This window comes from Tamandua tetradactyla, chromosome 2, assembly GCF_023851605.1.
Source record: "Tamandua tetradactyla isolate mTamTet1 chromosome 2, mTamTet1.pri, whole genome shotgun sequence".
NCBI lineage: Eukaryota > Metazoa > Chordata > Mammalia > Pilosa > Myrmecophagidae > Tamandua > Tamandua tetradactyla.
The window spans coordinates 89508087-89524853 of record NC_135328.1 but is presented as its reverse complement, the minus strand read 5'-3'; the positions used below and the strand labels follow the sequence as shown (position 1 = coordinate 89524853).

The 16767-nt window shown below is 38.1% G+C and overlaps 1 long non-coding RNA gene across 2 annotated transcripts in view; it reads right to left on the bottom strand.

Annotated features, from left to right (window-relative positions):
- The window catches only part of LOC143673550 (uncharacterized), a 237028-nt gene that overhangs the window by 86555 nt on the left and 133706 nt on the right, over nucleotides 1–16767 (bottom strand). The window contains exon 6 of one of the 2 annotated variants that reach the window (XR_013170440.1): nucleotides 12452–12862. The exons of the other annotated variant lie outside the window; for it this stretch is intronic. This is a non-coding gene — a long non-coding RNA (uncharacterized LOC143673550). Of the gene's footprint in view, nucleotides 1–12451; nucleotides 12863–16767 lie in introns of those variants that run through there. 2 annotated transcript variants of the gene reach the window in all.

Below are 16767 nucleotides of genomic sequence, written 5' to 3'. Positions count from 1 at the left end.
CTCTTGCTCTTTCTCCTGACACCACTGTCTTTAAAGCTGCTTAGAAAAGTCTTCTCATTTCCCCTGCTGATGGTGCCATTATGAAATCCTCAAGTCTATGCCAACATCTCTAATACTTCTAGTCTTTGCAAAATAAAAAGAAGGAAGTCCTCCTTTTCCTGAACCGTATCTGGTCAGCTGGACCTTGAAGCAATGCTTATTGTTTCAGCATTCACAAGCACTCAAGAACCACCCCCCTCCATCAGTTTGTGCTCCCAGTCTCTCAAACCACAAGGACCCAAACTCTGTCCACAGGGCTGGATAAGAAGAGAACCCCATCCCATACCTCCTTTTCCCCTCTCCACTCAGACTCTTCTTACACCCAATATTCCTCCTTTATTAACACAGGAATCCCCACGCATAACAACCACTGGACTCAAACCCTGGGCAGGTGGCACACAATACCAGTCCCTGTGCCTCAGCTTAGCAAACTCAAATGCTCTGTCATGGTCGATGTTACTTTAGTTTTATTGTTTCATAGTAGACAAAAACATAAACTCTTGAAACAGAAAATTTCCCCAGATAGGCCTTTTTTAGCAGAAGAATTATACCAGTTACTATAGTAAAGGTTTTCTAGTCCTGAAGATGTTATTGACCATCTTCCTTCAAAAACCACACAACATTTAGGGACTGAGTGCACAAAGCAGGAATTTAGAAACTCTCTTCGCACCTCACTTCTGCTATTTATTGACTTGATGTTTAGCTGTGGGCAAGTTACTTAACCTCACTATGTCTTCTGTTCCTCATCTGGGAAAAAAAAAACAAAACTAAAGATACTTACCTTCCTCATGGGGGTGTTACTTGGATTAACTAATTAATAATGGGAAAGTTCCACATAAATGCTAAGTAGTCTTACTACTGTTGCTGAGACAGCCTGTGGTGTATGTTCAGTGGTGCTGCATAAATCGCATTGTTACTCAGCTCCTGGTGCCTCTAACTGCTGTCCAACTCACTGAGACCACAGCCTGGTTCTCAGGAGGCCAGGAAGGTGCTCCCTCAACCCCACTCCCCACCCCCAGTGATGTCGTGGACTCCAAGTCTCATGTCAACCCTTCCCAACTTATCCACTGTCAGGGAGGAAAGTGTCAGCTGCTTATCTGACAGCAACTACCACTGTACAGCAGCCCATTAGCACACCATTAGTATTTTTATCCATTTCTAGACACCATCACTGCTCTGAGATAATACCGAGGAAATAGGCCGGTTTGCTGACTGCCCTCAAATATGTGATTGACCTGTACAGTCACTGCACACATATACACATCAACACACAAATACAAATACATCAATACACACCAACACACATATTTCCCACATCTGGCAATACCTGTGGGTACAGGTTGGGACTCCATAAGTCATCGAAATGGTTATATTCAATAATAAGGGAAGTCACAGGTTAGTTCAACCAAAAGGCCAAAAATCCCAAACATTACTAATATTTGCATTTGGGATATATTACATGATTCTTTTAGTAACTTAGGCTTTGCTTGGAGTGCTGTTAAAATTTTCTTGCCTTCCCTGAGCATATTTTAGCTGTCAGGTAGCCAGCATTCACAAATACATGTATATGCTCAATCTATTTCCTTTGCTCCAAATGCTCTTCTCACAGCTTTTTCACCTTATTCTTTCTCGAAGATCTAGCTCAAATCCCGTACCATCTGGAAGTCCATTCTAACTGTCCCAGACTTCAATATTGCCCTTCTCCATATTGCCTTAACAGTAAGTACCACTCATTTGATTCTTAATATTTTCTAACTTATATTGCTATTTGCCTTTTGCAAATGTATCCCAGATGTTAACAAGAGTCTCTTGGCAGTTTTAGATCTAAAATAGCATAAATTTTAAACTCCATTTAATACCTGGTGCAAATCCAAAGCCTTCCCCAAGATTTCCTCAAAGTCCTTTAGGGGCTTACATTTTACACAGTCACCTCTGACTATGGGCTTATACCCTTTGGAAATATTTCAGGCAATAAATTATCTTACTGCCCAGGATACTGCCTTTGCTCTGTTTTGGTTTCACCTAAATACAAAAATCAGCTCCTACCCTAGTTTTCAGAGAGCCCTGTCTCTGTCATTGGAAGTATTCTCGATATGATAGCTATTATGAAAGACCTAAGTATATGGAGAAGGAGGGAGCCACTTCATAGTTACACAAACAACTTCAAATGGAATATGGGACATCCCTGTTCCTTAAGTCATCTGAATACCAGGAACTTATATTGGCTGGGCCATGCCCCACTCACACTATCTGGGCCCTCTCTTTACCTAACACTCTTTCCTTTTGCCTTTCACAAATAGAACAAGCTTCTCTCATGTTCTCATACAGAGTGCCTACACCATTACTTTTGTTGCTTTGCTTCCTGGATACTCCTGCCACTAGAGTCTCACCTTCTCTTCTAAAATATTGAGATATCTTCCCCCAAGACAATTCCTTCCCAAGGGGAATTTTGTACCAACTTTTAAGATGTCATTATTCCACACTGCTACATATATGCCCTCAATATCCAGTTATATTATTAGTTCTTCTAAGCCAGACCACTTCTCATCCTTTCCTTATATTCCCAGTGCTTGGTATAAATTAGGGTCTATTAAGGTTTATTGATGAGGGTGCTGTCTATTATATACAAAGCCCTCTGGTTGGAATTGGGTAACACAGACGTAAATAAGACTCAGCATCTAATGTGAGTGAGGACTTTAGGCACGATGATGACACTGATGACGATGAGGATAATAAAGAAGATGATATTGGGGGCTGCTGCCATGAGGATAGAGGGAGTAAGAAAGAAACTGTCCTGTCATGTTGGGAAGCATTGAAGAACGCCTGTGTAATCCATTACATGAAGTTTTCACATTGAGAATTAGGAGTAAATTATTCTAAGTAGTAGATCCACAGAATTGTCTTTAAAGTATATGATTTCACATAATGAAAAGCTAATGACCAGATATTAGTAATTGTAGTGATTTCTTTTTATAAAGTTTACCATTTCCAACATTTTAAATATTTTGTATTTTGGTATTTTAAAAACTTAATTGAAATCCAGACATATGTTTAAAGAGAAATAAACCATCTTGATACATTTGGTATCAAGAAATAAAACCATAGTGATACATTTGAAGACCTCTGTGAACCTCTCCCTCCTCCTATTCCCCTTTCTGCCCATCAGAGATAACTAATCTGTGACTTATTTAATTTAAATTTTCTATTTGTGCTTTTCCTGATCAAACTATAATAAAAACTTGTCCACTAGTCTTCCTGGTGGCAGATTTGTGGTTACAAATTCTTAGTCTTTTTTTTTTTTTTACCCCCCTCCTACCAAGGCCAAGATGAACTCCTAGTTGTTTTCCTTTATTGGCCCACCCCTGCCTTTTCCTTGAGGGTGCAACCCTTCATGGGTTTCTGCTTTATAAAGGGTTATCAATTCCAACTCCCCTCCTTGTGTGGGCCAAAAGCCTGCCTGATCTCCTGGGACATCAGCCATTAAATCCGAAGCTCCTGAGTTACTCACAGTCCCCATACTTGGCGTCCTTTCTCATCCCACAGGGAATCAGAAGCTTCCTCGTCAGTTTACATTTCTGATTCCCAGCTCCCTGTTGATCTCTAGCCTCTGGGAATTTCTTTTCCTTTCTGATGAGTTAAGCTATAAATTTAAAAGGATATTTGCTTTTATTTTTTAAATCCCTCTGTATTATCAGACATATAAGCTCAACAAGTAAACCGAAAAACAGAGAAGACAATTTCAAATCAGACAATGTATATCTTTGTGACTCCCAAGGGAGACTTTATGACTCCCAAGAGGAATTTGACTTCCAAGAGGAATAAGTTAATTTGCGACTCTACCCCTATCGTTCACCAAACTGCAGCCACCGAGCCTCTGCACCTCCCTCAGCCACATCAAGCCCCTTCCCACTTTGCTGTTCCTCCACCTGGAACACTGCTCCAGGTACTTGTTTTATATTATTTAGGTCTCAGTTCAAATGTTTCCTCAACATAGAGGTCCCTGCTGATCACACCATCCAAAATTGCCTAATTACGTCCTATCCCATCGTCTTATTATCTTTACATTTCCTTATTTGAAAATGTCTTCCCCATTTTTCTGCTTACTGTTGAATTTCATTTGTATCTTCCATAATGTATGATCCCTGAGAGACAGAACCTTGACTATCTAATTCTATTTTATCATATATGCCTAGAATTTGCACTTAGGAAGCATTCAAAATATATTTATCACCTGAATTAATTAATAACATATAGGTCACAAAAGATTCAGCTGTGAAACATTGTACATTTTATTCTGAATGCTTAAACATCTTTCTGAAAGATGAGACTTTGATACAGTTCTAGATTGTCAAGAAATTGGCGACAAGAAAAAGAATTGTGTTGAATGAATGAATGGATAAAAGAATGGGATCAATATAAGCAAGTTAAAAATAATTCTGTTCTACATGAGTCTATGGTGGTTAATCTTACTAATTCAACATTTTTCTCCTAAAAGCAGTTTTGGAGCCATTCTACATAATTAAGCACAGATGCCCGCAAATCAGTCAAGTGGAATCTTCCCAGAAAGTGAAGCAATGTAGGGCAATGAAGTAGAAAATTTATGAATGAAGGAGAAAACATTTCAGCCATATTAGTTCTTGTGCAGAAGTCAAAATGAAAGAGAAAACTAAAGATTTTTAAGGTCAAAAGAAAGGGTTGAAAATCGTTGACTTGCCAGTTCATCCATTCATTGAACAAACATTTTTGTGTGCCTATAAATGTGGAGACTGGGGATATCAACAAGACCAAGATATATATAGGCATCTATTTCACCCACGTAACCTACACTTGGACTCCCCAATCCACAGTGGTACTTAACCTTGACTACACATTTGAATGGGGACTTTTAAAATATCCTTCTGCTCAGACTGAACCTTAGACCAATTAAATCAGAATCAGAAGTGGTTGAGTGTCCAAGCTCAATAGTTTTTACAGTTCCCCAGGTGATTTCAGAGTTCAGCTCAAGTGGAGATTCACTATTCCACCATATTCCCACCAAATGGTTGTCTATCCTGGGTTTGAATATTCTCCTACTTTAAGCTCCACGAGGAGAGGGACACCCTCCTTGTGCTGGGAGTGCTGCCCTGTGGGGGGGCCACCCCTGCCCAATGCTGGCTATGATGAGAAATCCGCCTAATCCTGAGATACAGGTATGAGGCCCATTTGGCTTTCACACTTTGAATATTCTTCCAGTTGAACTCCATTATCAATAAGGATAATGGTTTAATCTCTGTCTGCTACTCTTTTGTTGTTCTTACAAACTTTATAACTCAAATATTAAAGTACTATTTCTTAGGAGCCTTCTCAGAATCTCTAAATTGTATAATTGAGCTGAATCTCCCATCTAAGACATTAAATCTTCTGGTGTTCACGCTACATTTCGGGCCTAAATGGCTACCATACGCTGCTCTTGATTTTTTTTTTTCCTTTATAAATGTATGTTATTCCAGACCCCTCAATGACATGTTTTGGGGTACTTCTCACAATTTAATCTCCACATAAGGCATTTTTACTTCTTGTCTGTTCTTCAGCTATGCTACCCAGCAATGTACCCTATGGTCCCTTTCAACATGTGAAATGAGGAAAAGATACTTATTTGCTCTTGAGTTAAATTGCCATGTTTTAAACCAGATTGGAAAAGCTAAGTGTGTGCATTCTCTATATTTGTGTCAGGATGTTTATACACTTGTATATTTTCCTAAATAAAATGGGAAGTATCAAGTTATTGTCCTAACTGCAGCCGATGATTCAAAAGTGGTTTCTCCAACCTAAATTGGGGACACTTATGAATCATTCAGTGGAACTTGAAAACACGCACAAAAATAAGAAATTCTGTCAGAATAAAATCCACTAGAAATAGATTGAAATAAAAAATATGTTTTCAGGATCTCATTACTTTTTAAAGTAGATAGATCGAGGATAGCTATAGATAGATGATAGATAGGTACTTAACTATATTATCTCCTGTCATTAAATGCATATCCTTCTATAAAAATTAAACGTACAAGATTAGAGATATTAGCAGATCCAACTGTATGAGATTCATGAAGAAGAACAGAAGAAAATAAGGCAATTATTCTCTGCTTAGAAAGAATGTAAAAAATCTAAAACATAGGCAAATGCTTATACCCTGCAGAAAAGAGATCACTTAAAGCAGAGTGAGTCTGACTATCTGTTTATTGCATGAGCTCTTATCACTGTGAACCCACAGTTTTGACAGCCATGGTTGATTAGAATGAGAAAGATTAGCAGAGACAAAAATAAGGAGCTGATGTTATACTATCATTTCATGAGTCATGAAGAGCGGCTCAAGGAGATAACATAGTGAAGTTTCCATTAAATGTTGAGGCCAACTAAATCTTCCCATTCATCGATGTCCCCTCCCCCGCCCCACACATAAAGGTAGCAGAGATTTGGCAAACAGAATTATCTTGCTGAAATATACAGCAATTTCCGAACATCGGAATTCAATATCGCCCAACAGAGTGACAAATTACAGGCCCAGAGAGAAGTAGGGCTGAGTCCAGGCATGAAATTTCACACAGGAAAGGAATTCACATCTGTTCTTGAATGAAAGATAGAAGATTGATTCAGGAGCCCCTGCAAAATGTTATAGCTGTTAAAGTACATGAAGAGTCAAAGGTATTCTCTTCTATAACTGTAGGCATCAGGCTAGTAATCCATTCAGCAGGAAAACAAGCTAACAAGCAGTTTATGATACCTGAATGGTGTTTTGTAAACATAAAATTAAGGGGCTTTGACCACTGTGGTGGTCCACTTTGAAAGATTCAGAATCTGCTCCCACAAACATCTTTACGTGCGGTGTGCCAGGGCCTATGCAGGATGTTAGACATCTATTGCCTTGTTACTCACAACTGTGCACAATTCTGAAAGTACCTGGGAGAAGGACTTCCTAAAGATACAGTCAGAATGGAGAACACCTGCCATAGTAAACATTAACATGGATGAAAAAAACATGCTGTGGAATATTGATATAATTTTGATTCAGTCAAAGTAAAAATGAAAATGATGAACTAAATGTCTTTTCCTCCTTCTTCCACATTCTCTTTCTTTATCTTTCTACTTCCTCCTTTCCCAGTCTCCACCAAGGGTTGTTTCTTCCTCTAATAGAGTTTGAGGGATAAATTTTCAACATTTTGTAATGGATTAGGTTCTGAGAAAGGAAAGATGCAATATACACCATGCATCTAGATCACTCTCTGGTCTTAAGTAAAACTTCGCCACCTTTCAGGAATAAGCAGGTAAACCAAGGACTCATAAAGAAGCAAAAAGATAATTAAAAGGCAGGAGAAAACAAGTTTCTTATGTTTGTTTTTTTTCTCATCATGGTTGCAATTTGTCTTTCACACTCTCCCCTCCTTTTAAAACCTTATACATTCCTAATTTTCCCCATTTGTCGAAGGACCAAAAAAAGCCACAGACCAGACTTAACTCTCTATAGAAATAGCCTATAGAGAGAAACCTATCTTAGCTTGCAAACTGCTATGACAAATACCCCACAATGGATTGGCTTAAACAAAGGGAATTTAATGTGTCTCAGTTCTGGAGGCTAGAAGGCTTGCTTCCTCCTGAGTCAGTTGTGTACTGGTGCTGGCTTGTCACAGCTCTTGGGATTCCTTCGTTTGCCTCTCTGCTTCATGTCACATGATGATGTCTTCTCCTTTCTCCTGTCTTCAGGTTTCTGCTGACTTCCAGCTTTTAGCTCCTCCCTGTGGCTTTCTGTTTATTTTAAGGCCCCCCGTGCTTCAGTTCACCACAACTTAATTAATACAACATTTTCCAAAGGTCCTGTTTCCAATGGGCTCGCACCCACAGGGCGTAGTTTAAGAACCCGTGGTTGGAGTGCATAATTCCACCTACCACAAATAGACACAGGTAGATTTGCAGCGCAACTATTCAAACATATTTTCTCTATTCCTTGCGCTGAAATGCCTAAAATTCAAATCATCTAAACAGGGATTATCTACATGATAATAGATTATGCAATATTAATTATAATACAAACACACCCTCTTTTCATAAGACCACGATACAACTGTCAAGATAAAAACATGGGTTAAAAAATAGTAAGAAAATTTGATCTTGTTTTTGTAAATATATGTATTTCTGTGCACAATTTAAGCATATTCTATGCCTAAAAAGTATTTGGGAAGGATATACATTGAAATGTTTCGCAGTGATTATATCCAAGTGACAGGTTGTGGGTAATTTTAAATTTCCTCCTTATACCTTCTGGAATTGTTTGAAATTTTTCAAGGTTCATAACTTGTGCTTAAATTTTTTTAAAACACAAATAGTAGGAGTGCAAGGGTAGTTCAGTGGTAGAATTCTCACCTGCCATGCAGGAGACCAAGGTTCCATGTACTTCCCAAAATGAAGAAAGAAAGAAACAAAAATTCAACAAATGGTGCTGCAATAATGGGATACTCACATGGAAAAAGAATGAAATGTGACCCTGCCATGCAACATACAAAACAAACAAACAAACAAACAAAAAACACAAATAAATTGAGGGAGAGGAGGTGGATCATAAAAAGATTAGGCAGAGTCAGAAGAAATGATGGGCTGAGACTTAGCTTTGGCAGACTGAGCCAAAGCCCCTGGCATACTCAACTATGCTATAGGTGCATCCAGTCTCATCACAAGTAAAATAAGGAGGACAAAAGTGTAATGGCTATAGAAGACCGGAGAAAGGGGGGATGGAAAGAAGTAGAGAAGCCTAGTAAAAGAAGCCAAAAATAGAATCTTCACTCATTTTCATCTCCTGTTTTGTTGTTGCTGATCAAAAACTAAAGGAATAGCTAATCAATTGATGTAATATTCAGGTTTGTTTGACTTATGCACTGTCTAAAATATTATAACAGTATGACTGATATAATAAGTTGGGGTGAAGGAAACAAACTAGTGTGTGTGTGTGTGTGTGTGTGTGTGTGTGTGTGTTAACATGCAGGAAGGTACATAGAGTTAGCTACAATAGTCATCAGAAAAAGAATATCACAGATTAAGTCCTAAGATAAATATTTTTTTCACTCATATCTCTAAAATTCACCTTGAAGTAAACTTTCATGTGCACATTGTCTTTCCTTTAGAATCAGAGGAATAAGTCATGTATCTTTCTCAAAGATGAATCCCGGTTCCATCTTCAATAGACTCATTCTTACCTGGGGAGGTTTGGGTCTTGCACCAAACTACCTGAATATATATTAATACACACACACATATATACATATTTTTTTCTTGCATGGGCAGGCACCAGGAATTGAACCCAGGTCTCTGACATGGCAGGTGAGAACTCTGCCTGCTAGGCCGCTGTGGCCAGCCCCATATATATATAAAAAGATATATATATATATATTTTTAAATAGCCCCTAAAATGACTCTTGTGTAGAGCAATAGAGCAAAATATCTATGTATAGGTTTGGAAGACAATCACATCTTAGAAAATGTATTAAATGTCTCAATTATTTTAAAAAATAGAGATACATTTATTTGTATAAGCACAACTGCATTAAAATGATAACCAAACTACTCCCATTTTCCTTCTTATTTATGCATATGGAAGTAAAACCCTTAATAATTTCCTTAAGTCAATTTTGTTTCCAGTCATCCTCAGATGCTCTGGCATTATTCTTGTTAAGCCCTTTCAAGCCAGAGTCAAAGAAAATGTTCTTTAGAGCTCTATTTCCCTATTGACAACTTGTGCTTGTCTTCAACAATTTCGAAAGGATGTCAGCCAAAAACAAGCCAACTGACATCCTTTGGGGAGGACAAGAAATTCTTAACTTTACAATAGCAAAAAAAGTATCTTTGTTCTAGTACAGGCAATTACAAATGACAAAAGAATTCTATGTAGTAGATAGCTTGCTGCTTATCAATGATAATCAGGTGAGTGAGAACAGACGGTGGCTGGATGCTGTCTTAATTTAACCAGCAAATAATAAATGTGAGTCCAAAAACAACTGTTAAGTTGTTACCTATTGCCATTTCAGATTTAGGTGATATTAAAATTTTTGACCTGCTTAAATAATATGCAGATAGTGAGTATCTCTAAACCAGAGGTGTTCAAATGGAATGTGGAATACATTCAAGAAGAATGTATTAGAACATATAGGTCCTTTTTATATTTCATTATTTAGTTTCTATTTTATAATGTTTTATAAAATGCGTATTATATTATATATAATATACTCATATATAAAAATAAATATAGTTGGGGAGTGTGATGAGGGTTATTTAAGTTTGCAAACCATTGCTCTAAGAAAATAGGAAATGTGCCAGAGAGGGAAAAACAATAGTTTGGCTACCCTTGTCTAGAAGGCTTTAAGTAGGTAAGACAAGTATTTGAGAAATAAAACAAAGGAATCACCTGGGAGAAACGGGGTATCAATACAGGACAGAGATTTTCCCAGAATAATTGAATGAAGGAAATGAAAAATTGCAAAACTAATTAAATTTTAAAACTCAAGCAAAGGAATCATTGCACTGACTGGCTGATTGTTCAATTTGAAGCTGTTTAATATCCCTTACCTAATGGAAATAGAATTGTAAGAAAGGCTATAGAACTTTTTAAAGTAAATTATGATATACAGAGTGAATTGTTTTCTTTTCTACATTAACTGAGAGACCTGTATAGATATGATAAGAATCACTTTAGGGGCCCTTTGAAAATATATGTGTGTGCATATATATATATACACATATGGCAACAAATTATAAAACTGCAGACAGGACCTTGAGGATACAGGCACAGAGCCCCACAATCGTGATTGAGTTTAGATTGTCTCCTGCCCTTCTTAAGAGTAATATCAATCACCTCTTGCAGAGGAAACTTTCAGATTCCTGATAAAAGTAGGAGGAGCAGTATCTTGAAACAGCAATCAAATTAAGTTGTCAACGTCACACTTGTCGTTTTAGTAACCTAGGTAGGAAGGAAAAAGGACCAGGAACTTCATGAAGAAGGCATCGAACATCCTGAGAACAGAGGAGGTGGGCTTTCATCCCTAGTCCCATGATCCAGGAAAGAACACAGTAAGAAAGAGACAGGGGAGTGCAAGGATAGTTCAGTGGTAGAATTCTTGCCTGCCATGCAGGAGACCCACGTTCGATTTCCGGTCTATGCAACCCCCCAAAACAAACAAACAAACAAGCAAAAATTCAACAAATGGTGCTGTAATAATGGGATACTCATATGGAAAAATAAGGAAATGTGACCCCGCCATACAGCATACATAAAAAAAAAAGTAGAAAGAGACAGGAAGTTTGTGAAGTATGAAGGCAAAGTATAAAGGTCTCCAGATGGAGAAAGTTAAGGCAGGCCATCTAATAGGTCAAGGACATATCAAGGAGGAAAGGCCAATTGATTTATCAGAAATGCAGATGTATCAACATCAGAAATTCAAGCAAACAGCTTTTGAAAAACTCTCCCATGCAGCAGGGCTGCCCAAACCCAGCTGGCCTTGGTGAAGCTGAAAAGTCAAATCTACGCTCCCATGCTAGCAAGTATTGTCCCTTTAAGTCAACATCTTAGGCTTTAGTAGCTGAAACCGACATTTTAAAAATGCAATAAAAGCTGGAGCTATAAAGACTGTGGAAACCTACTTAACAGCACGAGCTAAAGATAACCAGGAATTTGCCACTGGGAACTATTTAATGCTTTTGATGGAGCTGAAGCATATAGGGCCTAAGGTAATTGATGTACAGAAAGAACAAGCTAATAAATACTAGCTCTGGAGTTTCAGTGATCTGGGGGAGGGGGGAAGTGTTAAGTTGATGGATAAGTCCCACAATGCTTTTCTTTTATAAGGTTTGCTAAGCCTAGTTGGCAATCTATTTCAAACCCATTCATAAGGTCCCTAGAGAAGAATAAAAAGCAAGTGTCATGTGTCTGGACGTTCACCAAAAAATAGAACAAAGTTTGTGTATACATACTCACTATTAAAAAATGTGCTAAACTATTACTTCTGGTGAATCCATATAGCATGTTTTGTTTTTAAGCCTAGAAATATAGACTCTAACCTGCTGTTTCAAATACCCTTCAATAAATTCTAACTGATTGAAACTGACCAACAGAAGGGGCTCAGGACTGGAAACAGAGAGATAAGGGTGAGAGTTAACCTCTCTGCACCTTGTTTCTCTTATTTATTTATTTATTCGTTGTGTTCTGTGTTTTAAATTCTATTTTCTGTTATTTTAATGAGGAAGTTGATTAAGAAAGTTTGAAGCATGATTATTCTGCAGTTTAGGGCATTAATTAACCACACGCACAAAAAAACCAAAATGTTCATTAAAAAAAAAAACCTACACACGAAATCTCAGTGGGCTAAAACAATAACATTTTATTATTTCTGGCGATTCTAGACGTCACCAAGGAGGTGCTGCTGCTCTCCACTAACTTCCACCAGACTTGATAAGTCAGTAGGCCAGTTGGTGGGAGGCCGGGGGTTCTAGGATGCTCCCAGAGCGGGAACCACTCATCTTGACTCAGCTTCACTTCTCATCCTCTAGCAGACGGTCCCAGGCTCATCATGGTGACGGGATTCGGAAAGAACATAAATGTGAAATGGCCAATGACTCCCGAGGATTGGTCTTGAAACTGGTGCACCATTACTTCTGCCACATTTTTAGCAATCAGTGCACATGGTAATCCAGAATCAGGGGGTGGGGTAGAGATTCTGCCTCTTTATGGGAAGGGTTGCGAAGTCTTTTTTACAGGGGATGGAGATACAGGGAGGAGTGGAAAATTGGAGCCACTTTTGTGATGAACCTGCAAAAAGCATGGTAAAGAAAGATAAACCCCACCTATATATTTTTCAGCTGTATTAATATCTTTCTAACAAGAAGGCCTAGACAATCATATTCTTGACTCAAACATATTTAGGCACAGTGTGGAGCTGGTGATAAAGGGCAGCTATCTTAGAACTAGACTGCTTCGATTTGATTCTTGACTCTAAAACTTCCTGATGATGCCTTAGTAGTCTCATCTGTGGAAGAGAAATGAACGTACTTTCATCAAAGCTGTTGGTAGAAATATTAAATAATGTATATAACGCTTGTTGAACAGAGTTTGGCACATAGGCATTTTTTTAATCATCACAATCAAGTTTTTTTTTCTTTTCTGTAAAAATAAGTCCAGTGCATTTTCTGTGAAAAATGAGTCCAATGACTTTATAGCTGGACACGTAAGTGATCGGGCTAAATATCAATAATTTATGAAGTACAATATAGTACTGAGCACACACTTTCTAGGTAGATTAGGTTTTACCCATCTCTAAATTATTTCACTGAAATTTTGCTAAGTCTCTTTGACAAATAAATCACCAAAGAATACTTACTTTGCTTTTTAGAAAAATAGGATTCTGAATGCACTTCTGGTATATTTTTAAAAAGATTTTATCAGAACAATCTATAATTACAGAAGCACTCTCCAATTAGGGCTAGAGGGAAATATTTTACAACAGGTCATTCATGTGATTAGAGAGAAATGTTCCCATTCCTCCTTCCCCACAACCTCACTCCAACCCTTTCACCCCTTACTAAGTAAATACATAAGGGAACCAGATCCAAATTTCTGCAATCTCAAGTTCATGTATCATAAAAAGAGCATGTTTCCACTATTGGTAGATAGAAAGATGAAACCTGCCTGCTGACCATGTATCACAGCTTGGCAGTAGGTATGAAGCACCTATAACTTGAAAGAAGGATGGCAGTGCTTCTGAGAGATGACAATAAAGGAGAAATGAGGGAAAACAAAGATGCCAAGACCAAAGAAGCCAGTTATGCTTCTTAGCAGCCAAAACATAAGCAGATGTCTCTGTGCCTAGGGCTTAAAAGAATCAGAGTTGAAATAAAATCAAGCCTCAGATCTAAAGGAAATCATCTTCTTTGTATATCTTGCCTGCAGTTTTGATTTTTTTAAATCTCAATAGAATTCCAGGAACCATTTCAATGCATTCTCCTTGCACCGATACACCACATTTACCAGCATGCTGAAATTCTAGTGGAAAAAGTGGAATTTGATATATGTCTTTTGGTCTCCTGCAGTAGAATGGAGTATTCCCATGAACTTCTCTTTTGAGCTTTAGGAGAAAGAAACTTATTTACTGAACACTTGGTATGTGACAAAAATCTATCCAATGCTTTCATATGTGGCCTGTCACTTAATTCTCACCCCAACTCTACAAGGTAGTAACCCCATTTACAGATGAGAAAACAAGATCAAGACTTGATCTTGACTTGACAAAGGTCACAGAGTAAGGATTGCACTGGGGCCAAAGCAGATTGAGGCCTTGCCAATATATAGTGAAAGTTAACATACAGGCTGCTTCTCCCATCCTCATTACCTTTTTCTCCCTTTTTGGGTTCCTGTAAAAATAACTCTAGTTCACTTCTACAGCTTCCATCTCCATTCACTACTTTACAAATGCCTCAGGCAGAAAGATCCACCTAAGTTCTCAACCCAATTACTACAAGCACCTCTCTCACATATACATGCCAACAAGGAAATCCAGAAACCGGAGGGAAAAGGGAATAGAAATGAAGGTCTGTGCATGACAGAGAGCTGAACAAAATAAAACTTGGCTTGCAGCCCCTGTGTCATCACACTTCATTTTTCAGAGATTTTTTTCAATTACTGCTTTGATACTATTTACTGGGCAGTGCCCATGAGGGGACAGCATGCTAGGCCACAAAGAGCCCTGTAATTCCATCAGTCTTATGAATAGACAGAGCACAATTACAGTGAATTGTCAACATACAAATGTGGACTTAAATGGATGTTGACCTATTAATTTTAAATTATATTTGAAAGTTATCTTGTAAACTGAATTTGATGCACAATTTGATGACAATTTTGATTGTGCCTGCATCTTGGGAAGTGAAACCTCTATAGGTCTCATTAGATAGCTAATAGATTTTGAGATGGCCAAGTACAGGCTACAGTACAAATGTAACCTTGTGTTGACTATTAAGATCAGATGCGTTATTTCTCTAAGTTCTAGGAAGCCTATAAGCTTCATGAATAGAATCTATGCAATAGGCATATTTAGATGCTAAATGTTTGATATAGGTTATCCCATTTAAGTCCATCCTGTATTTTATGCTCATTTTCATAAGAAGTTGCTCTCTTGGGTGGTTTGGAAAAATGGGTGTGCTGTTGCCTATTTATACTCAAAAACTGGTTTGAGAGCAAAGCAGGATGATACTTGGGGTGGCTGGGAGAGCTCTGTGGCACTGATATCATGGTCTGAGTCAATTTAGACTGTGAGTGAACAGACACATTGTGTCCTTGTCACTTAGTGGCTCTTAGTGACAAGAAGGTACAGGTCACAGCAGAAGAGGTGGCCACAGAGTTTAGGAGTGGCCTGAGTTGGTACTGAAGTCAAATAATATTATGTTTTCAAGCCTTTGATTTCTTATTTCCCTGAATGGGAAGCAAAGGTGGCCCCCTTTGCTAGTCAAAGAGCTAATTAAAATTACTTAATGACTTCGGAAATCTGAGAGACACATTTAAGAGAATTTGTCTATAGAGTGACCCTCAGTTCCTTTTGCCACAAAGGTCTGGGCCAGTGTAGGTCTCCAATCTTCTGATTCCCTGGCCACTGGTGAACTTTCTATGCTGCCACCCAGAAAATTAGATATTTTGGTAGAGTTTGTTTTGTCACAGCCTGTATATGAAGGAAATCCAGACTCACTGTCAAGGTGTACACAGGAAGACACTGCCATTCAACTCATTTTGCCAACCAAAGCAGTAGCTCAAATACTACTGTGACTCTTTCGAATTCTTATGTCATGGATGAAAGTCTCATATGCTAAATATTAAGTTTTTGCCAATCATTCAAGATTTGACTCACGTTAGTGAAGACCTCATAGAGTTCAATGCCATGCTTATTGGTCAGAAAAGAAGTATATGTATGGATTTAATGACTGTTCACCTTAGCTGGTGTTATTTCAAGAGGATTTGTTTTTATATGGCAGAAATTGCAAGCAATGGCTATCTGACACATTTATTTTAAATCCTGCTCAGTATTAGTATGGGATATCAAATTGACATGCCAGGAGAGCAAGCAGAGTTACCATAGCAGAGTAAAATTGCAAATATTCCTTCAATTTATAGACTTCACAGCTGCTAGGTGAATCTGGTGGAATTGTGGAGAGAAGAACGCACAAGCTATTTAGTTGGGCCATAGGTTGAAGGAATGTTGTTAATGTTGAAGATTATATTCTTAGGGCTAACTGGACTTCCAAGGAATCCTTAGCTCTCTCTCTGTCTTATTGATGATATTTCCTTCCTCAAATGTCCCTACATTTCCTTTCCATTTTTCTAGATCCTCTCAATCCTTTAAGGCCTAGATTCTCTTTTACATCCTCTGGAAGTTTTGCCTGAGCACTCCAATCCAAGCAACTGCATCTTCTTCCAAACTTCTCTGTCTCTAGTAGACAGAATAGTATAGTGATTAAATCAAGGCATAGGCCTAAGTTCCAGCTGTGATTCATACTGTGTGGTGTTGGGAAAGTCACCTCTCATCTCTGATTCTCAATTTCCTCACCTAGTCTACTAATACTTTTGCATTAGGCAGGGTTCTGTTTTCGTAGGGAAACAGAACTGACAGGAGATATCTGTGAATATGATGCGATTTTTATAAGAATTACCTCATGTGACTGTAGGGATGA